Genomic DNA, 16,154 nt, shown 5'->3' on the forward strand with positions numbered 1-16,154 from the left:
GGCAATGTATCGTTATGATGTTTCACAGACGAGTGCTGTGCTAGTGTCTAATATGTGTCTGAGAGGCCTGGGGCTAGCTTTATTAGTTCACATGCAGAGGTAAATTGGTGATTATGTAGCTCTGCTCTCCTCGATGTTTTGTCTGTTTCTGGGCATTCCCAAAATTTGTAGATTATGGAATGGCTGCCCTGGTGTAGAGTTTGGGCAAAGGCCTACTCAACAGTCAATAGCATATTATTCAAAGTGGATCGCAATACATATTTGGGATAAGTAGTCCTTTCCATACACTATTGAATGTCAGCGAGGAATTACATAACCAAATAGATAAGGTCAAGGAACTCCGACGTGACTTGCATTATAGTTTTTACATATTGTAGGATATTTTGTTCCTCCCCATACATAGCCACAGGGACGTGTTAAGTGTCCTGGGTGTGAGTCTTAGCAATGCACGTAGGTGGCGTGAGTTATGGTTGCTTAGCTTACCATAACTAGCGAATGTCAAGGGTTTTCCGTTTTTACTCTGAACAATAACGTCCCTTTAACAAAGTGTTTTTACTGAATATACATATATATATATATGGCAGTGAACAGAAACAAAGGGGCTACACATGTGATATCAGTAGTGATATCAATGACATTTGTGATGCCATCTTTTATGTTCTGGGTGTTCGTGCTAGCAGTGCACAGTGGTGCGGCAGGTATGGTTGCTTTGCCTACCATAATTGGCGAATTTGAGGGGTTTTTCAGTTTTACTTTGAAGCATAATGGCACGTTTGTAAAGTGGTTTTAGTGAATTGCACAGGTTTTTAGTAGTGCAACTTAACCATAACGTCCCCTTAACAAAGTATTTTTTTGAGTGAATTTTATGGGTTTTAGTACGTCATTTTAAGTATAACATCTTGTTAATAAAAAATGTTGTACTGAATGTCACAGATTTTCAGTAGGGCAACGTAACCATAACGTCCATTTAGCAAGGGTCTTTTGCTAAACAGTATACACCTTGCTAAGAATGCCACATGACAATATGCTGGCGTACAGCACAGTGACATGTCCCAGAATCAGTACACACTATGCCTTGTGGACAGTATGGAAATAGATTTTATATTGATGTAGGAATGTCCACCTTCAGCATTTCCCTTAAATAACGCCAACACGTATTGGTATGCAGCGATTACCAATGCACTACACATGATATGTCTTTAGCAAAAGTTGTACTTATCTGAAAATGACATCAGCTAAAAGCATCCTTCCTCCCCAAGAAACAGCAGCAGTGCTGTAATGAAGAAGCATGAGAAACAGTGCCGCTACCTTGCAAGTAACAAACGCACAAAATTTGTCGCTGTACATCTACCGACCCATATTACTGTTTGTTGCTTCTTTGCTCATTGTCGTTCGCAAATTACCTTATTAACTGCCATAGCAAAAAATAAAGCCACCCGTAAACAAAGTATTGCGTCAATAGCAACCTTTCACAGTGTAAATAATTTATATTAAAAGAAAATTGCATACACTCCAAGTACTGCACATTTTTCAGTAAAATGAATAGACACAATAATCTTTGCCAGTAATAGTCTAAATTTTCAAAGCAGCAAGGTGTGCTACTAAAAAGGAGGATTACTTGTTATAATCCGGGGCGGCTTTGGCAGTTTAGATTACAAAACAAAATCCTTTTTCAAGATGGCCACCATAGAAAGGGAAGGCAGTTATTTCATACATAGTCCCTCTTCCCTTTCCATGGTAGGCTGCAAAATGCACAAGTACGTGACATGACGCAGAACCTGTAAATAAACATACAGCGACGTACAACCTAATAACTTACATTTGGAAATAATAGACTGGATTGTAAAAGAAAACGTGAACATTTTAGAGTTTGTAAAGTAGGGTTATTTAACAACAAACTGTCAGAGACCATCGGCGTAATCCCATTTTCAATGCAATGATAACAATGGTCCTAAGTGCGGAATTGCAAATGTTACAGATGAGGAACACATTGTTTTTTTGCCCATACAAAAATGAAGGGTTCTTGGTTAAAGCTGCTGCTTTGTTTCCATAGTGATTTCCAAAAAGGCGCCACGGCCTTGAGCCTACAGCACCATAAATGATGTGATGTTGCTCCGAACAGCAAGTTCAGCGTAAGGGCAAACCGGGCTTAGGGTGTCATCCCACATAATTGTTATGTACAGGCAACCGCTCACAAGCGGTTGTATTTGCCGTCCGAAAAGCCCTCATTCGGCGTCTGGAAACCATGGCATGTACAGTACGGCAAGATGTACCTGGGCGGGAAACATAACAGAAAATACGTGTCAATAACCAACTTCTACCAAAAAATTTCAAAAAAGACACAAAAAATTTGCAATGTAAGTGGTCAAACATGACATTTTTGTGAAATGTTATTAATGACCATGTGTAACTATAGTAACAGGCTACAAACGCCGAGATTCTGCATGGGGCGTAAGATTAAAAAAAAATGGCAACTAGACTGGTAGACGATAATTCAGTTATGAAAGCAAAATGAATGGACAATTTTAAAAAATTACGTGTCGTGATTTCAAATAAGACCAAAAGAACGTGCAAAGTGATACACAAACCTATGTGGGCAAACATAACGTTTCAAACAAGAAATATTCCTGCTAAAAACGGATTAGTGTAGTCATCTACAAATGCAGAACCTGTGCACTCTGCAATATTACAGGAAAAATGTAATAAGCGCACAAAGATAATACGTCAGTTATATTGGCACAATTACATTTTCGATAATGTAAATATAAAGCGCGGTTCGCTGTAGAGTGGGCAAAAGTAAACTTACATAATATTTACTGCCTCCATTCTTTTTCTGTAAGTCATACACCAATGTATTTGCATCGAAGAATGTATTTGCATCGAATAATCTTCGTGGACTGATATTGCATGTCCCTTACAAACTTTTTAAAACATACCCTTTTTTTACCCTTTCATTGCTTGAATTTCTTAAAAGGTTTCCCTTTCGCTCAAGGTCAAAAAATAATTGCCCCTTATACATTCACTCATGCGCGGGCGTATTGAGCGTCCAACCAAAAAAACAAATCATGTGACCTTCACTCAGAAGGAAAAAATATTCTTACTTTGCAACAACATATTGAAATCTAATTATGAGAACTGCTACTCCCGTACACCTCCTGAATCGCTGTTTCCAGCAAACAGTGCAGATGTTGGCCTTAATTTTCATAACTTAGGATGCCAGTCTGACAGCAATATTATTCCAAAAAGATTTTAACCCACAGGCACTAATTGGCAGTAGTATAGTGAGCACGAACTTCCATTTAAACGTACGCTTTTGGTGACAAGAAAAGTCCACTTTTTCATTTTGCTCCCACATCCCACCCCACCCCCATCAAAGGTCACCTTCTGAAATAGTATTACATAAGTGTGACAAGTGCAGTGCTCTCTTGTTTTCTATGTGTTTCTGGCGATGTCCGCGTACACCAAAACATTAATAAAAGATAGCGGGCACACCGAAGAAAGCTGACGTACTTCACACTGTTCCACAACCAATCAGGGAAAGCGCCACATGTTCGCGGGCACAAACCTTTTCCCCCATTCAGTCTAAGTGGAAAAGAGACGTTTTGAGAACCCCCTCACCCTTATAACTCCCCCCCCCGGACCAAACATCACCAAACTTTCCAAAGAAAGTTAGAGTGTCTGATATATTTTTTTTGCAAACTTTGGTGAGGATTCGTCTAAGGGGAGCACAGTCATAAGGCACCCAAAAAAGTGCTCTTCTTATGGAAACAGCAACTTCACCATAGCAACACAGCCACTAACGTGCCTGTCTAATATACTGCAGTGGTTGTGGGCAGGACCTAGAGATTTGGATATATGCCCATAGATATTTAAATGTATGGATGTACATTGCCTTATAACTCCACTGCTTATAAAGTCATTCCTGGGTGCAGCCAAGACTGTACACCCTCCCCAGAACCATCAGACTGCTAAGCTGTAGTATGGGTGTATGCATTGCTGTAATATGATGTGGTGGTTCTGGGCAGGGCCTAGAGTTTTAGGAGTATGGCGTACGGCCTACCGCCTGCAGCCATGCATCCAAAAGTCTACATCCTGCCCACAACCACCTGAGTGATATGCGGTAGTACGGTTGTATAGATAGTGTGGTATGCTTCACTTGTTCTAGCCAGAGGCTAGACTCCTAGCTGTATGTCCATAGATATTACAATGTGTGCGTGTGCAGTGCCTTATACCTCCAGTGCTTATAACTTTGGTCTTGGGAGACTGTACACACTCCCACAACTATCTAATCGATAATCAATACTACAGGTGTATGCATTGCTGTGAGATGCTTCAGTGGTGGTGGCCAGGGCCTACAGTCTTGGACGTATGGCCTTCGGCCTACGACCATGCATCCAAGACTCTAGGCCCTGGCCACAGCCACTGCAGCATGTCACACCCATGGTGGCGTAGTAATCAGTAGCACACCCATAGAAAAAATAATGTAATAACGAGATGTACTCAATTTCAATGTTCGCTAACACCACGCGTGTCCTTAGAACAGTTTCAAGGTGCCTGTACACAGCACGGAGTGAAATACTACCCTTATTAGACCCCTCATTTTCTGCAAGTACAAACATCCCGAACAAGCCGGGCATAGAGAATACATCATTAACACCTGCCGCCCAAATAAGTACAGTATTTCACCCATCTCTTACTCTCTGAACCTTGCTAAGCACTGTAGGAGATCAAAATAGTTTCTGAAACAGCATTTCGCATGGCGAATACATCATTAACTCCTGCCACCCAAACAAATACAGTATTTAACCCATCTCTTACTCTGTGAACCTCCCCACTCACTATAGGAGACCAAAACAGTTTCTGAAACAGCATTTCGCCTCTGGTGGCGTGCGCGCAGTCTTCAGATCCAAGATGTCGGGCGCATCCACACATTCTGATGCACATCACGGCTCGCTGCAGTCAATCGGCGAAGGCGTTGCGTGTCCGTGGTCATGACGCCACCCACCTGGCCAATCGGCATCTTGTCCGCGGAGCGAACAGGGAAGTGTGACTGCGGAGCGGACATAGATATCACTAATTGATTGAGACATATTTTGTGGTCGTTTTAAAGGAAACTACTGGACGGATTGTCACCAAATTTCCAAAAGCGTGCTTTCAGGACCAAGACCCTGCTGCAAAATTGGTAACAATCCATCCAACGGTTTGATCTGTAAGCGTGCACAAAGTTTTTCCCCCATTCAGTCTATGGGAAAAAAAGACGTTTTGGGACCCCCCCCCATAACTTTTGCCCCCCTGCACCAAACATCACCAAACTTTGCAAAAAAATTCAGAGTGCCTCATATACTTATTTTTGCCAAGTTTGGTGAGGGTTCGTCCAGGGGGAGCGGAGTTATAGGCCGCCCAAAAAGTGCTCTTCCTATGGAAACAGCAACTTAACCATACCATAACTACACAGCCACTACCGTGGCTGTGTAATATATATATATATGTGTATATATATATATATATATATGTGGTCAAACAAGTTGCTGTTTTTTTTAAAAAGGATATGGTTACTACCTATAAAATGGTGACGGCCACAAAGATTGTGAATGGAAACATTTATGGTATTAAGGTACAAACGATCAGTACAAATGAAGTATTAGTATTTGCCTAATATGAAGTCCTTCACACAACAACTCAAACGTTAATGCACATCACACCATTACTTCACAAAACTCACTTTACCTGTAGCATGGATGTGAGCTAATATTTTCTATATCTAAATATGTATTAGTTTGAGGTTCGTTTCAGTTTGTAGTGTGATGGATTTTGTTTGGATTATGGAATTATTATCTTCGATTGAGTGTATTTTAGTTTTGGAGTACCCAGTGTTTATAGAGTTCACCGTTTCTGTGAAATAATATTAACTTGTTTAAAACTACTTTCACTGATTTCCTCTTTTTGTGCATTTACATGTGAATTCCAAAAGTGAAAACATACTTTCATTAGGTGTGATTGCTTCATGTGTATGTGTGCACTTTTAATCCTTGAATTCCACTGTAGATGTTTTGTTCTGTCTCATCCGCCACGTGCCTTCATGTGTTTGCAGTGTATTTATCTGTTAATTCCCTGGACATTTCATCCATTAATTTGGCTGTTTGGTGTTTTGTTCTGTGTTTGTGGTGTTTCAATCTGTTGATTTCGGACTTTGTTTGGTTCCATTGCCCCATTTGGTTTTCATTCCAGACCTATTGTATTTTCCATACATTCACGTCTGCCAAAAAACTCAAAAACCTTAGGGGACAGTTTCAAAATATGTTTGCAGTAAGCATCTGTTAATATGTATATAAAAACCAATGCAAAAAGAAACTTGATCCAACATGTACTTTTGTAAATTCAATGACTTAGCGCATCCAGTTGCTTGACTAATTTGGTGAACTGAGTTAAAAAGTTACGGAGGAAAACATATTTTATTTATGAGTGTTGTTAATTCATAAAGAGATTCAAGCTTTGCATTGACTGCAAAGATCTTGTTATATGGCCGGCAAATGAATGATTCTATTTTGCCACATACAAGCTAATGGCATCTACACTGACCAAAGGCTTTCAGTGGATAAGTCCTCAACAGGCCTTCCTTTTGAAAATCACATTATGCTTATTTGAAAAGATGTTAACTTGATGGGAGCCCATTAGACAGTCTGTGGAGGGGGACTTTCCCCATGCTTAACAATGACAGAGATTGAGGGCTGAGGAAGGGAGGTGTAATGAATGACAAGCTTCCTCAACTGACCCTTACGGCATTGGTTGGTGGAGAAAGTCTGGAATGAAGCCTGAAGACTATTTTGTCATGATGCTATTGTGTTTATGTTTATGAGTAGCCAGCTATTTGGCATCCTTTGAGGTATGTCTTGTCCTTTCTTAGATCGAACAGTTGTGGTGTGCAAAAGGTATCTGTGCAGCTACAGGGGCAGACATTAACTATATGCTGAGCTATTATTCTGACCACCATTAGAATGAGGGTTTTCTCAGAGTGTGTGTCTTTCTATAAGATTGTTTAAGATCTATAGATAGAAATAATTTATTAACCACACAGTGCACACAAAGACATGACCCAAGCCGCTCCACATAAAAAATCACCCAAGAAGTCTAAATGCCTAGTCATGGTCAAGATAAGAATCAGAAGAAACCCCCAGAGCCACAAACTAACCCCAGATCAAATAGGTGTGCTCTGACCTACTTTAAAATCACATCTTAAGAGGAATGCTGACTTGGGGCTTACGGCAGCGAATTCCAAACTGCCACCCCATGTCCCCCCAACACCCTAAACGTGTAAATATTTCCCTCCTAGTGTCTGATACTGTAAAATGACAGTGACTGCTTAAGTGAGGCTTAAGTTACATTTTATTCTATGTGGCTCAAGTGAAGTGTCAAGCCATACAGTTGGAGGCTTTATTTCTGTAGATAGAGTAAATAAGTTAGTAATTTATTGAATCGAATTTCTCTTAATTTAGATACAATCACATACAAACAAATTTATATTTCAACATTTCATAAAATTTGGGCAACACTAACACCCCGTTAAAGCACAAAAAAGGTCTGAACCAAATCTTACGCAATTCAGTGAAGCAACAGCAAATTATAAAACAATTTGCAAGATCTTCATCTGTATTACAAAAACACCTGTCCACTTCATCTAAATATTCTTCCTCTTAATGCTCAGGGGAGGATCAACACCAGCCTTCTACAATCTGGAGATTTTGTTTTACACATTTTTCCTCCCTGCGGGGTAAGCACTCTTAAACCAGTTTATAAGAAATTATAAGCGTTTTGAATGTCCACATCCCTCTGCTTCTGGTGAGCCCTTTCCTTAAATAATACTTTAGGCTAGTGCAGCGAGTTACACTGGAGTGCATCCACCTCACATCACGCACACTTGCCAAGCGTTTACAGCCCTTATAATACCTGAGGAATTTGTCTTTAGCCGGGGAGTCTCAAATCTTGCATGTACCATGGTACACATTAGAGTTCAAAGAGTAGCCCAAACGAGCTTTCAAGAAATCTAATCGCCAGCACCTCAAGATTGGCGACTTCCAATTCCAGTCTTAAGGCATCACTAGGTGTACCTGGGGAGGTGGGGGATTGAGAACCCTGTTATCCGGCACAAACATTTATTTTGCACCACCAACAGGGCATGGCAATTTGAATAGCCCCAGATTTCACTGCCATATAAAATCATAGAACAAACCTTAACCCTGAATACTGTGATAAGTCCTGCAATGTCCTAACAAACTCCCTGCCTAAAGTTTCCTTCCAGGTGGCCTGAAAAGGCAGCCGCTACCTGACCCTAACCCTGGGGGTGGTAGTAGCCGGGTAGATCATCTGGGAGGAGAAGGCCCCCAATGTAATAGGAGGGCTCTGCTAGGAGAGACGCACTACTCGTCTTCTTCAGAGTGTGAGATATCTATGATGCCAGAATACCTAATGGCTTGCTGTAAGAGTACGACTCCCCTTCCCAAAGGTACCCAATATGTTAGTAATGGAAACCCTTATGGTCAGCATAAGAATAGAACATGTAAGGCTCAGAACATCATATCATTATTTCTGAGAAATGTGATTTCCCCTTTGGGTTGAGTTGTGAAATTAAGTTAAGTAAAGTTAAAAACAAAACCTGTGATAAAAAGAAGAATAAGACATTTGGGGACTTCAGGACCCATGGTGCCATAGGTACTGGAACGAGGAAGAGGGGCTCAGAGGCACAGAACTGCAGTATGCAGTCTTGTGTTCCTGACAACCTACACCTGAGCAGTAATTTTGATTATTTAGTGCAGATCAAAGAGAGAAGTAGCAGCAGTAGTAGTACGAGACGCTATAAGCAGCCGTGTATGCAGTGGCAGAGAAGCAAGGACGCCGGGACCACCACCGTTTCTGTAGCGGTTGATGGTGCTGAGAGAGTCGTAAGAAGGAGAAGCCCGAATTGCAGAGGTCGCGCAGCGTGAGACGCTGCTGTTGCAGGTTACCCCATGGGAGAGAAGCGCTCACACTGCCTTGTGTCTGGCTCCAGTGGCTGACGAGCACCGGGCGAGATAGAGGAGGAACGTGGAATACTGTTCAGGAAGGCGTGAGTCATGGGACTGCAACCGGAGCTGTCAGAAGCTCTGAATCCGATGAGCAGAGAAGTGTCAGCGGCAGCAGGATACGCAGACATGCTCAGAGAGACCAGTGAGTTGGCCTCTGACAAGTGAGCCTGGGGCGCTCCGTAGTAAACCGCTGTCCGCTTATAGAGCTTTTGAATACCAAACTATTGAAAGAAAGTGTTTTTGGCACAAACCTAATGTGAAGAGGAAACGAGAGAAGAAAGTATTTAACTATCACTGCCCAAGTAAAGAGAGAACGATATTTAAGAAAGGCTTTGAATACCATTGCCCACGGAAAGAGGGGGCAGTATTGAACCCAACATGTAACCATCATTGGCAAAATAAAGAGAGGCAATATTAAACCAAAACTGTAACCAGCATTGCCAAAGTAAAGAGGAGGCAATATGTGAGAGAGATAACAACCAGCATTGCCTAAACCAAAGAACGGTTATTGGGAAAAAAAGGGAAAACAACTTTCTCGAAGAAAGAAACTTGAATAAAAGACATTAACAACAATTACCTGGTGTGATAGTGGAAACCCAAAGGTGGCAGGAAAGTGGCCCTCCTTGTGGAGCTTGGTAAGGAGGAGATGAGTATAGCCTGTATTGCATGTGGCCAATCAATCAGTGGAACAAACAGCATCAATGGGTGTTGTATCCTTATGGAAGAAGTTGTGCATTTTACTGTTATTGAAAGTCAAAAGACTTTAATGATGTTTGAAGTAAACCACAGCGCAGAGTACTATAGTATTGTTAGGAGATTTTTCCTGGCAGACGACTACACTGGGAAAGGGATTGTTAGTGGTAGTCCTGGCAGGTTAGTGAACCGGGAAGAAGACATTGAACCGGGAAGAAGACATTGAAGTACTGCATTGTGATGATAGGTTGTGGCGGAGAGAAAGTGGCAGTGGCACTAATGTGTTTGATGAACTGTTGTAAAACCATCCTGACAAATACATTGTTGTGTATAAAGAAGAAGTGTGTAGTAGTTGTCTTTCTCAAGATAAGAGAAATCATATTGAAATATTCGCTGGAAGAGTGAAGACAAAGACATTTGGTTTGACAAACAAAAGCCTGTGGGAACTTTATGCTGAAGAGTGATGAAAATTATTTAATTATAAGGCAATAACGACACCAAGTGAAACCCTCCAGGAGTGACGGAACTTTGTGTTCGAAACAGGACTTGGCTATTGGGAGGAACCGCTCTGTGCTACTTTTTGTAGTAGAACCTGATTATTGGAGTGAACTTTATCCATTTGAACTTTTATTTCGGAAATTGTACCTTGATCCTGGGGAAGGGGATCCGACCCTGGTGATAAGAATATGTTGTTATTATTATTTTGTTCAATCTGAACAGCCACATAAATACCTATACTTGTTTTTGTTGTATGTATAAGTGTGAAGGACGGAAACCTTTTTGTATTAGAGTGTATTCCTTTAGTCTTAGTTTTATAGTCAGGGAAAGCCACGTTATGCTAGGGAAAGCAAGGCGTTTATCACACCCTTTTAAGGTAATAAAATTACTTCTTATGAAAAACCTTTATCAAGTGGTCCGCCTCGCAACAACCCAAGAGGCACTAAAGGGCAACTCAGCTAAACCCCTTTATTAGTAGGTGGGAACTGTTGTTAAACGGCCTGCAAATCATGTATTCTTCCACATACAAGCTAAAATGAGGTTTAATAGTCCCTTGTGTACTCCAAAAACATTTGGCTTTTGCCACAGTGTATTTCTATTTATTGAAACAAAAGCTTTAACTAGCTCCAAGAAAGCCAGGTACAGACTCCCCCAAACTTGCAATATTTCACAATAATAGTGTTCTGAGTGAAAAAGTGTTTTTTAGTACTGAACCCTATCCTGAAACCAGCTTCTGAGGGCTGTAGTATATTTCTAATAGGAAAGCACTCTGTAATGATTTAGTTCCTGTTTTGTTTTGCTGGCGTGATCTGCATCTGTCCCGCGAGCCCCCTCGTTGTTATTGGAACGTGCGGGATCGCGGGGCACAGGCAAACCGTTACGGTTGAGGTTGGATGTGGCGTTGGGCTCCGGGTGGGCCTGTTAAATAAAGACTATAAAACTTAGCTGAAGCCTCGGCTCCATCACTTCATTTGGAGACGAGGATGGGATGCGGGTAGAGCGGGCCCGCCGCGGGAGAAGTACTGTGCCATGTCACGAAGAAACGGACCAGCGCCTCCGATCAGCTGCTCTGTCACTGTTGACTGCACCGCGTCATGGAGGGACAGGCCAGCGCCCCCGAATCAGCTGTTCTGCTGCACGTCCTGCCAAGGTGAGGAGATGGGGGGGAGACCTTGAGACCTCGCTGGGGGCTACAGCCCACAAAGGATCACAGTCGGCCCTTTCCTTAGAAAGCGGCCGTGCCAGACCTCCTCCTTCCTCATCAGCACGTCCCTGGGCTCAGGGAGAGGCAGAGCCAGCAACAACGTTACGCTACTGGTTGAGTTCAATGGGAAAGGGTTTCCAATTGCAGCAGAAGGCCTGTAAACCTGCAAAGAGACACACACTGTGGGTCTAGAAGACTACAGTGCCTGGTCTCTGGTCATTAAGCAAATAAGGCAACTTTGTATGGAAGGAGGAGTTGCACCTGATTAAAATTTCATGTTGTCACTTTTGGCACATTAAATAGAACTTTTTTTCACCAAGGAAGATATACGCTTCCAGGTTTTGAAAAAAGGAGTTCTCAGACTGATACATAATACGGAAGAAAATTAAAAGTATTACACAGTCTGTTCAAACATGGCAGCGGCAATCATGCCCCCACCACCACCTTTCCTACCAGAACCCGGCACACCATCCATTAGGCGGGACCGATGGAAGAAGTTGTTTGACACATACTTTGCCATTGGGGGAGAAATGTTTGCGCCTGCCAGAAAGGAGGCGATTTTATTGCATAATCTGGGGACAGAAGGCTGCAGTGTCCTCGATGGGCTGCCAGATCCGCCACAAAAAGGCCAAGGAGATGCTGATCAATACAGTACAACTGAAAGGAGATTGTCAATTCATTTTGAGCCCAAATGAAACACCACATTTGAAAGACATACATTTTTCCAGAGATCTCAAGAGCCACAGGAACCAGTAGAGAATGTTATCGCTGCATTGAGAACACTGAGTGACACCTGCGATTTTGTGCCACTCACAGATTCACTCATTCGAGATCAACTAGTTTGCTGCACCAGTAGTGCCAAGATGCAGGGGAGATTACTTTCTAAGGATCTTCCTTTAGAGATGGCCGTAGAAATGGCTAGAAGTTTGGAGCAGACATGCAAATATATGTCAACCATGGGGGAGACAAACAAGGGAGTGAGGTTGCAGCGATAAAAGGCACCAAGAAATCCAGTACGAACAGAGAAGTCAAATGCTTCAAGTGTGGAAGCAATCGCCACATTTCAACAAGTATGTTTTGCAGAAATGTTAATTGTTTGAAATGTAAAAGGAAGGGACATTTCGCAAGGGTTTGCCGTGAGTCCGGACAAGTGGAGATTGTGGAGGGTGGAGGAATATTTCCAGAGCAAGAAGAAAGTTCTGTGGTCCCACAGAGTTGCCAAGCAAAGCATGTACTTGAAGTAGCCGATATGTCCACTGGCGGAAAGGGACCAACAGATGTTTTCTTAATCGATGGAAGAGTTGTCACAATGAAGGTTGACAGCTGCTCTCCCTGCACAATAATATCAAGAAGAACCTTTGAAAGTTGAGTGCAAGGGAAAATAGGACACCGAAGTGAACATGGAATTGAACCATATGCCTATGGCAAAGTTAAAACTGAAGTTTTGGGAACGTTTCCAGCGACTGTCAAGTACAAGGGCAGGAGTTGTGAAGCTGATGTCTGTCCGCCAGGAGGGATTGTCACTCCTAGGTTGGAGTGAGCAGCGCAATTTAGGGATTAGTATACAGGTTAGTTCTGAATGCCCTATCACCATCGCTGAAGTGAGGGATAAATGGGAACAAGAGTTTCTAAATGTATTTACGGAAGAGATGGGAATGCTGAGAGGATTGGAACATGAAATCAACCTCAAGAGTGGAGCTATTCCCAAAGTGCACAAAGTGAGGCCAGTACCTCAGAACCTGAGCGATAAAGTGAAACTGGAAATTGAGAGGTTGTTGCAAAGAGGAATTATTGAAAAGATTGAAAGTTCTGAATGGTTGTTCCCAGTGGTGTTGCTGCGAAGCCGAATGGAGAGATAAGACTCTGTGTGGACTTAAGAGACTTGAACAGGAACTTTTTAGTTGACAGACACCCTCTTCGCATCATTGGTGAAAAGTTGACAACTTTGAATGGTGCAAGACTCTTCTCTGTTATAGATCTATCCCAAGCTTATCGCCAAGTACCCCTGACTGACAATTGCCAGCATTTAACGGCGTTTGTGACCACTTTGGGGACTTTCAAGTTTTGCAGAATGCCATTTGGGCTGGCGTCAGCGGCAGACGTTTCTCAAAGGTTGATGGAGACAATAATGGAGGGGGTGCCCAACATTGTGATCTTCCAAGATATTATGTTGGTTTATGCTAATTTAGGAATGGAGCATGATGAGGTTCTTAGGCAGGTGTTAAGCAGAATTAGAGATGCTGGATTGACAGTGTGTTGGAGCAAATGCTAAATTGGAGTAGAGTATGTGGGATTTTTGCAGCATGTGATTTGCAGTGAGGGTGTGAGACCAAAGGAAAGTCTTGTGGAAGCTGTCAGGAGTGCACCTCCGCTAACAGATAAGGATCAGTTGAGGTCGTTCCTTGGTTTGGCGGAATACTACCATAAGTTCGTAAAAGATTTCACAATGATTTCTACGCCAGTGAGAAGCTTATTAAAAAAGGGAGTGAAGTTTCAGTGGGGTGCGGACTGTGAAGAGGCATCAGGTAAAAACAAAGAAGGGGTAGCTAAGGCACCCACGATTGTCAAGTTTGACCCTGCAGACAAGTGTGTTTTGGCGGTAGATGGCACTGTGTTAGTTCTAGGTGCAACATTAATGCAGTATGATAGGAACAACTCTGAGAGAGTAATAGCTTTTGCTTCTCGGACTCTAAGGGGAGCAGAAGGAAATTACTTAGTCATTGAGCTTGAGTCCTTGGCAATGTTTTGGGCAGTGAATCATTTTAAATATTTCTTGAGGGGGAGGAGGTTTATTGTAAGGTCAGACCATAAACCAATGGTACAGCTCTTTGAGAGTGGTAGATGGGCATTGGGATCCCCCAGGATTAGCAGGTGGGCTTTAGGCCTTCATACATACAATTTTGTTGTGAGCTACCTGCCGGGAAAAAAGAATGTGGTAGCGGATTGCCTCTCTATGTTACCTGGGGAGAAGGGAGAAGGGGTAGGAACAGAGGAGGGAGAAGAATGTGTGGTGGCTGAAGTGGAGAGTGCAGTGGGATGGGAGAAATGGCTTCAAGAAGAACTTTTGGATGATTACTTGAAGTTGATCAAGCAGTGGACGCTGGATGGCTGGCCAGATAAGCAAGTTCTTGACAAAAGGTTTGAGGTGTGTTGGGAAGTCAGGGAGGAACTAAATCTTATTGAAGGGAGGCTGAGGAGAGGACAGTACTTCGTACCTCCGGAGACACTTAGAGTTGGTCTGGTGGATTTGGCGCATCCAGGGCATCCTGGTGAGGGGGCAGTGAAGCGAAAATTAAGACAAAGTTACCGCTGGCCAGGAATGGATAAGATGGCAGAGAGGTGTGTAAAGTATTGTGCATCCTGCCAGTCGAGTGACAAAAGTAGAGTGGTACGGGAGACACCCATGGTTCCCAACACGGTGCCAGGCCAACCTTGGGTAAAATTGGCAGTGGATATTATGGGCCCTATTGCGGGGTTAGGCGATGGGTTCAAATATTTGTTTGTGTTGGTGGACTATCACTCCAAGTGGGAGGAATGGGAAGCAGTTAGAGAGGTGACAGCCAAGGATTTTATTTTATTTTTAGAACAGATTTTTCTCAAGGAAGGATGTCCAACTGAGTTGGTGTCTGATAACGAAGTATAGTTTGTGTCGGAGGTGATGAAGAATTTTTGGTTAGCTACGGCATTGCGCATGCGAGGATGGCACCATACCATCCAAGAGCCAACGGGTTGTTGGTGAGAGTCAATAGATATTTGAAAGGGGGAATCCAAATGGCAATGCTCACGGGTCAACCGTGGAGGGAGGTGCTTAATCATATGACTTGGAGCTATGTGACCACGCCACACTCAGTTACAGGCGTTTCTTCTTTTGTCTCTCTCAAGGGAAGAGAACATGGGACCAAGCTTTGCCCAGGTCAGTTAGGCCTGGCGAGATCAGTTGTGGTGAACAGAAAGGAGATAATGAGATTAGTTAGACAAGGACAACAAGAAAGAAATAAAGAGCAGTTTGACAGAAGAGAAGGTGTGAACATTTGTGAGTGGAAGGTGGGAGAATCGGTGTATATTAAAAATCCCAGATCCACAAACAAGTGTGTTGAAAGTAGATTTATTGGCCCTAAGAAAATTGCTGTAGTGAGGAATGGTGTAGTTATTCTTCAGCGCACTTAAAACGGGTAAAAAGCCATGGCTTGCAATAAGTTTTTCAGGGTGGTGAGGTAGGATGTACATGGTGTTGATTGGGAGAGCAAACAGGTTGGGGGTGAAGGTGTGAGAGAAGGGGGTCTGTAGAGAGAGTTTGGTGCTGCATCTGGTATGAGTGATACAGTTGTAACCCAGAGAAAGAGAATTACGAGGGAACCGGGATAGTTGGGTGATTATGTACATTAGTTACAGCATACTGTACCTTATTCTGTTTTATTTATTTAATTTTAGAGATTGGTTGTATTACATTTAATATGTTTATTTTTGTTGTTATTTTTAGGGGGAAAGATATGTAATGATTTGATTGTTGTTTTGTTTTGCTGGCTTGATCTGCGTCTGTCCCGCGAGCCCCCTTGTTGTTATTGGAACGTGCTGGATCGCGGGGCAGAGGCGGACCGTTACGGTTGAGGTTGGAGGTGGCGTTGGGCTCCGGGCGTCCCTGTTAAATAAAGACTATAAAACTTACCTGAAGCCTCGGCCCCATCACTTCACACTCCTCC

At 42.7% G+C, this 16,154-nt stretch overlaps 1 protein-coding gene across 2 annotated transcripts in view; it reads left to right on the forward strand.

Annotated features, from left to right (window-relative positions):
* CALCOCO1 (calcium binding and coiled-coil domain 1) overlaps positions 1 to 16,154 on the forward strand; it is a 417,334-nt gene that overhangs the window by 51,490 nt on the left and 349,690 nt on the right. The gene's annotated exons all lie outside the window — the stretch shown is intronic.

This window comes from Ambystoma mexicanum, chromosome 3q (assembly GCF_040938575.1).
Source record: "Ambystoma mexicanum isolate Mex_15411 chromosome 3q, UKY_AmexF1_1, whole genome shotgun sequence".
Classification (NCBI taxonomy): Eukaryota; Metazoa; Chordata; class Amphibia; order Caudata; family Ambystomatidae; genus Ambystoma; species Ambystoma mexicanum.